This window comes from Micropterus dolomieu, linkage group LG01, assembly GCF_021292245.1.
Source record: "Micropterus dolomieu isolate WLL.071019.BEF.003 ecotype Adirondacks linkage group LG01, ASM2129224v1, whole genome shotgun sequence".
Taxonomy (NCBI): Eukaryota; Metazoa; Chordata; class Actinopteri; order Centrarchiformes; family Centrarchidae; genus Micropterus; species Micropterus dolomieu.
The window spans coordinates 20,704,780-20,712,440 of NC_060150.1; the positions used below are offsets into that span (position 1 = coordinate 20,704,780).

Consider the following 7,661-nt stretch of genomic DNA (forward strand, 5'->3'; position numbering starts at 1 on the left):
TCTGAAGGAGTTGAGGGCTTTATTCTCCACTTCTTCCATGTAGATGTTTGCCACAATCGGGGATACCGGTGAGCCCATGGCACAGCCATGCTTCTGTCTGTAGAATCCACCGTTGTACTGGAAGTAGGTGGTGTTTAGACAGAGGTCGAGTAATTTGCAGATTTGGTCAGGGCTGAGGCTAGTTCTGTTGTCCAGGGTGTTGTCTTGTGTTAGCCGTTTCCTAACGGTTTCTACTGCCTCTATGGTGGGGATGCAGGTGAACAAAGAAGTCACGTCATAGGATACCATGGTTTCATCTGGATCCAGTTTTAGTCCTCGAACTTTGTTTACAAAGTCAATAGAGTTTTGGACGTGGTGAGGCGTGTTTCCCACCAATGGAGCTAAGATGGTGGAAATTTTTATTATTATTTCCAGTAATAAAACATGAATTTATTTCACTTAAGTGAAATAGCCAGTGTCTCCAACATTGAGGGAAAGTGGACATTCAAAAAAAACCTAATTTTTCAGGAGGCCAATGTTCCAGTCAGCTTACTATGAATATGCTTTGATACGGCACTCTGAACAGCCAGCCCTTTCAGCAATGACCTTATGTGGCTTCTGTGTCTGAGTGTCTTCCGGACAACTGTCAAGTCAGAAGTCTTCCCCATAATTGTGGTTTTGTGTACTGAACCAGACTGAGATTAAAGGCTCTTCTTCGCTCGATATTTCTGTATTGTACATTATTCTAAGATATGGAGTTTTGATTTCAATGAGCTGTAATCATTGGCAGAACTATTCAGATAATTTACTTAAGTAAAAGTACTATCACACTAAAATTAAAAAAACATGAATGTAAGTATTGAGTATGAAGTAAAAATGAGTCAAAACTCATTGTACATTAAAATGTTCCCTGTCAGTGTGAAACCATTATCTGATTCTGGTTGAAGACTGCTGCATTTGTGTATGTTGCATTTTACTGCTGTAGATGTTTGAGCTCATACTGTTGGGTAGTTTAATCTACAGCAATGCATCATATTCAAAAGGATGTATCACTGTCCTTTGAGAACCATGTATCTCTACAAAGCAAACTTTTTCATGAGCTTGGGGAACATGTTTATCTAAGAGTGCTTAATTTTAAGTAGGAGTAAGAATTTTCTCAAACCATAAGGGAATACTTCATCCTTCAGTCAAACATTCAAAATCAACACATCAAGATTTGTGTATACATGATAAGATGCAGTGGAGTATATGGATAATTAAAAAGGAAATACTGAAGCAAACTTGAGGTACTTGTACCTTAAGTTTGTTAGAAAGTGGCTTTTCTTTTATGGTTTACTCAACATATCAGAATAAGAAACTGACATAGTAGAGACTTCATTTCTTTTTATTTCTATTTCTCACTTTGAGCACCTGAGTATTTTAATCTTAAACAGAAATTATGCACATGTGATGTTACCATAGTGCACTCCACAATGATAGTCAGATTTAGGCTTCAAATTGAATTTATCTCCCCGTTGAGTTGATGGGCCTGCCCAGTAGGCAAATGACAGTCCTTGTGTTTCTCCATCGCTCTCAAACTCATCTGCTGTTTGCATCTGTCTCCCAGGTCCATCCTGAAGTCTTTTCCACATTTGAATAGGCCTGGGAAATTAACGGAAATGTGTAAGAAAAACAGGGTATTTAAGAAGCGCTCATAACATTTTAAAACATCTTAGGTTCCAATTCAAGAAGACCCTCAAGTTAATTGAAGAGTTTTTACAATGACCATCCAGCTCAGGATGAAAATGACATTCCATCACACTGATCATGGGAACACTTTTTTTGCGTACAACAGATCCAAACCTAGCCATATTTTGTATTAATTACTGTAGGAACAGGACCAAAAAGAAGCCTGTTAAGTATGAAAGTGTTTCAAAATGTAAAAATAAACTTCTTGCAGTTAGCGTTTTATTTTACGGTTACTGTATTGATGGACTGATGTGCGATAACATTGTTCAGTATTGAGATAATGGCATGACTTAAGAAACAAATAATGAAGGTGCATATAAGCTGCCTGGTTGTTTTTAAATTCATTACATTTTAAATTCAACTAGAATGTGTTTCTAGAACAGCAACATTAAAGTTTACAACAGCAAAGTCACTGTATAAGCTAAATATGTGACATCACAATAGTGAGTAACGTTTAGAAAGAATGAAGAACTCCTAACGTGACCCTCGATAGCAGTATAAGCTCGCACCTTACTGTCAGGTTTTGAGAAATTTGGAATGGAGTCCTTATAGAACCCAGGTCTTTATCCCCATCCCGAATAGTATAAATATAATATGAAACATCCATAACTTAAGTCAACTAACGTTAAGCAGAGGTTGTCAGTTTACTAAATTTTAGACAACAGTTCCATGACAGAAATGTTCTGAATGATACAGTCACAGGGCCTGAATAATAATACGTTAAGGTTTGTAACGGTTTCAGTGAAACACCAGTGGTCATGTTTTGTTTTTTGTTGTTACTTACTGTGCAGCCATTGTAAACAATAAAACGGTCTCTTATGGAATGACACACTGCTAAATAATCTTACACATTGTTTATAGCACACTTACGGTTTTGTGAAGATGGTCCAGCTTCATTAGCCAGGGCACTCCTTAACAAGGCAACCACCCGCCTGGCAGCGTTTTATAACTGTGCCTGTTATACAAACATAAACAACAAAAAAAAGACATGCTAGTCGGCTAGCGTTTGCTTACGTCAAGTCTACAACATGCTGCCGGCAATGTAAGGTAAGTTAGTAAGATATTTAACTGAATGTCAAGCTAAGGAAATGATAAGCTGTGTTACACCCAATATGCACAGAATATTATGCATTGTAAGACATAACGTTACGTAATTTACCTCCTGATGGTCTGCCGTGCAGCTGTCCTACTGTCCTGGCATTAGAACGTTACTGCTGCTGCTTCTTATGACGGCCAATCACAGAGGACAGGAACCTTAACCAATCATGTGTAGTGAAATGATGCCGACTGGATCCGCCCACCTACTACCAAAAAGATTAACCGCGAGCGAGCAAAAGCACAGTTTTCGCCTTGCGGGTTACAATCCTGCTTGCGCGAGCAGAGAAATTCTTCGCACAGAAGTAATATGCGCACGCGGATCTCATTTACTCTCGCGCAGATCTCATATCTTCTCCTAATATTTGACATTATTATGCCACTGTAGAGCGGTTAGGTCTCGGGTTCAGTATTGTGTTTGACTGGTATTTCTGTGATTATGGCGTTTCTTATTCTGTATGTGTTTGACAAACGTCCACCTGCATCCAACTCGACCACACTGATACCACATAGTCTTAACAGATCAAAGCGAGCAGTAAAACCACTGAGCTTCCCACCGGAGGGGAACGCCTGGTACAGAGTGCTGAATAGTTCTGTGCTATGTGTTGCTATGTGTCGGAAGTGTGGGCCGTTAGTGATAAAAGAATAAATTAAAAGGGTGCAACTAAATATATGTTGAGAGGGCTCACCGACAACGCCACCTAGGGATAGCTACCCTGAGCCCTAGGACTCACAGACACACAGGTTCTTTAAAATCGGGGTTGGAGCAGAGCAGAGACAAACCACACAAGCTAAAATAATGTTTACAATTTATTACGATTAAAAAATGTTTATAAATTTAAAACAGTCCAACTAAAATCCATGTGATGCCAAAAATTAAATTAAGAAAAAGCTAAATAGGAGAGAAATGTTCCATAATTTGACAGCTCCCGGCAACGGCAAACAGTTCCTCTGGCGATTCCTCCGTCCCACAGGTCGCCCCGTCTGCTCTGCAGTCCTCACTGTTCGTTGGCTTCCTCGGGCGACAGTCGTACTGTTCGCCCAGGCCTGAGTGGAATCGCGTTGGCAGACACTGGCTGCTGCGGTCGTCTACTCGTGTTGCTGCTGTGTCCGAATCAGCCCGGAGTCTCCTTGCAGGCCTCTGTAGCGACTGCTCCCACGGTTGCCCGCTGCTGCTTCGTCTCGGCGGCCGTGCCGGCTCCGTCCAACCAATTACTTCCCCACAGGTCTCTCGTAGCTGCTGTCCTCCTGCTCGATGCCCCCTGCTCAGCTCTCAATGAGCTGGCCGACTTTCTCTATTGCTCTCTTTTTTCTGACTAATGCCCTTGCTGCGCTTAAAAGGAGTCCTGTTCAGTCTGTCGCCAGCTCCGCACCTGTTGCTCATTGTCTAGTTACCACGTCAGCAGAGGTATGTGGCATTCACGGACTGTCTTGCCAATTTGTAAAACTTAAAATCACACACATGCATTAAAACACATCACTCCAAATGCGATAAAAAAAGCACAGCACCCAATTAACACACTAAAAAGCAGAAAAACACAGCACACAAGTAACACGCTAAAAACACACCACAACGCAAAAATCATAGGCATTTTCTGGCCCTGTCACATATGCATGCATGACCAGGAAGCTACGCTTTAGGCAGTTGCCTCTGCCTTACACAGCCTGCATGGAACGCTCACATGTAGTTTCCAAATTTAAACCTTTCCCACTCTCCAACACCCGGCAGACCCAGTCGGGGCCTGGGAACGCATGCTCACACGCGGCTACAAAGTCGACACGGCCCTGTTAGAAACTTAGGCTAAATATCCACTCCTTGCCCACGCAAGCACCGCCACACCCACTCCTCAAAACACCGCAGTAGCCACAGACCTCAAATTTAAATGTTTTCATTGAGGTGAGACTCATTCCAAGGTTCACACTGCTGGTCGGAGGGGCATTTTCCTGGTGTGTGCTCACACACCTGGGACTGCACAGTAGACAACTGACTGGTACTGGTCCTGTGGGAGTGGCCGGCTGTACCAAACTTTGCCGGAAGGATAGAGATGGTACATGCGCGAGAGTAGTATTGGCATTGGAGGTCCTAATCATGCCATACAAAGCCTCACAGGCAGAAACACTCCATCCCAGACTTTTCCTCCAATGATCATAATGTGTATAAAGATGCCATCGCGGTGCCCAGAGGAGTCCCAAATTAGTTTAACGAAAGAAATCAAATCGCTGATTTAATTTGAATCAAGTCTCTGTTGATGTGGGTGTACAATTAACAAAAATGTGGAGATGGTGGATACTTTTATTACAAGTCAAAGTTTGTGACTGTTAAATATTGAGATATTAACATGTGATTGTCCGAGAGACTAATTGAATTCATTTTAAGGAATTAATTCACCAAAAGAATAAAGACCTAACTCTTTTATCAATTTCTTTCCGGTGACAGGACCATTAGATTGGTGAGTAATGCACACACTTGGAAAAGCTTTTATCTGAACCAGGCAACAGTTTTTCAAAACAAAGGTCTCAGACACAAAAGTAGTCCTGCAAAGAAACATTCACACTTGTAGCTTTCGTAGATGTCCCTGTTTTATCCCACAATTTAATCTAGGAGACAGATACCACGCTATAGGTCAGTTATGATAGTGATGATGTTATACATGATATTTGATAGCCAAGGTTCTCATCTAGGATCAGTACAAATATAAATATGTTTGATCCCCTGCTTATTCATAACTTAATGTCTATGTTCTGCAAAATTGGCTACGGCTAATTTTCTATTGTCAATTTGGATGTCCATATATGGCCAGAGGGAGGATTGTTATGCCAGAAAATTGTGTCCTCTTACATTTAATCTTTTATGTATGTTCTTTTATTATTATTATGTATTGTGTTTTATCCTTAACCTTTCCTCTCCTATACTTCTTATGTTAGTCTGTGTTACGAGGTGTGGTGTGTGGACAGAAAGGACCCAAATGCAGCACTCAGAAGGAAGGAGGTTTATTGGAGGTAAAAGGGTGAGAGGGACTGGAGGGAGAGGAGGACGTCGGGGAAGTACAGGCACGGGGAACCAAGGAGGCAGGGGGCCAGAGAGCAGGGGAACACAGGGGCCGAGGAAGCGTGGAGAGGCGGGGGAACAGGGAGGACGCCGTGAGGGAAGTCCAAAGAGGAGTGGGCCAGTGGATGAGCCCAGCCGAACGGATGACGAGGGTGAGTGTACCTGGGAGGAAAACAGACAGAGGGACAAGGTTAGGGAAGACAGCAACAAGGTACAGGGTAAACGTGAAAAAACAAGAAACATGAAAGCCTGAACGTGGGGATGGCACCGGGTATGGAGCAACGACGATCAAGCAAGGATGGTGTGGAGAACCGGGGTTGAAATACAGGCTGGGATGAGGTTGATTACTGGCAGGTGTGGCAGGCTGACGAGGTGGATGATGGGTTGCAGGTGCAGGTAGTTGGCTGGGCTCAGGAGCAGAGGGAGAGAGAGCACACGGGGGAGAAAACACAGAGAGGCGGGCAGAGAACCGGGAACCACGGGAAAAAGCAGAAAAACTGATAAAAAGTAGAAAAAACCAGGACACTCACCGTCAGCCGGGCTGCCACCACAACAATAACAGATTTAATCTTCCACATTAATCCAGTAACTCCAGTACATCGTGCTGCTGTTTCAGGTTTCTTTGTATAAAATGGTAAATGTTCAGGAGCTGTTCAGTGTGTTGCCCAAGGACCCTTCAACATGAGGACGTGAGGAGCTGGGACTCAATGTTAACCTGGATACTTTATATTAAGGTGATAAGTCGTGACTAATTGATGGACTGTATCAGTAGGAAACAGTTATCACAAGGTTGATGGTTTAACACAAACGTTAATGTGTAAAATAGTTTCAGCCTCCATTTTTTGTGCATCTCCTGCTCATAAACATGTTTTTAGTTTCCAGAATCATTAATCAAATTTGAATCCTCCATGCACGCCAATGTTAGTCATAGAGTCCCATAAGGATCTGTGCTCGGACCAATCCTGTTCTCTTTATATCTGCTTCCTTTAGGCAATATTATCAGGAAACACTCCATAAACCTTTATCGTTATGCAGATGATACTCAGTTATATCTATCGATCAAGCCAGATGAAACTAATTAGTTAGCTACACACCAAATGTGCCTTCAGGATATTAAAACCTGCAATTTTCTAAGGTTAAACTCTAAACTAAAGTTATTGTTCTGGGACCCAAGCACCTCCGTGATGCATTATCTAAAGATATAGTTTGCCTTGATGGCATCGCCCTGGCCTCCAGCACCTCTGTGAGCAATCTCAGTGTTATTTTTGATCAGGACATGTCGTTTAAGTCTCACATTAAGCAAATTTCAAGGACCGCCTTTTTTCACCTATGTAATATTGCAAAAATCAGGAACATCCTGTCTCAAAATGATGCAGAAAAGCTAGTCCATGCATTTGTTACTTCTAGGCTGGATTACTGTAATTTCTTACTATCAGGCTGCTCGAAAAAGTCCATTTAGACTCTCCAGCTGATCCAGAATGCTGCAGCACGTGTTCTTACAACAACCAGGACATAAGATTTTATTTCCTCTGTTCTAGCTACATTTAAAATCATATGTGGAGAAATATTTCAGTTTAAAAATCTTAAGTAAACGTAGAAATGCTACAGTGTACAGGTGCTGGTCATATAATTAGAATATCATCACAAAGTTGATTTATTTCAGTAATTCCGTTCAAAAAGTGAAACTTGTATAATTTATACATTCATTCCACTCAGACTGATATATTTCAAGTGTTCATTCCTTTTAATTTTGATGATTATAACTGACAACTAATGAAAATCCCAAAATCAGTATCTCAGACATTGGGGA

General features: G+C 41.7%; 1 long non-coding RNA gene across 1 annotated transcript; it reads right to left on the reverse strand.

The window, feature by feature from the left end:
* Positions 1–1,362: 1,362 nt before the first annotated feature.
* On the reverse strand, positions 1,363–2,995 carry LOC123979106. Its single transcript, XR_006827163.1, has 3 exons — positions 2,867–2,995; positions 2,578–2,662; positions 1,363–1,620 (listed from the first exon to the last, which is right to left on the reverse strand). It is a non-coding gene; the product is annotated as an uncharacterized LOC123979106 (long non-coding RNA).
* Positions 2,996–7,661: the final 4,666 nt, after the last annotated feature.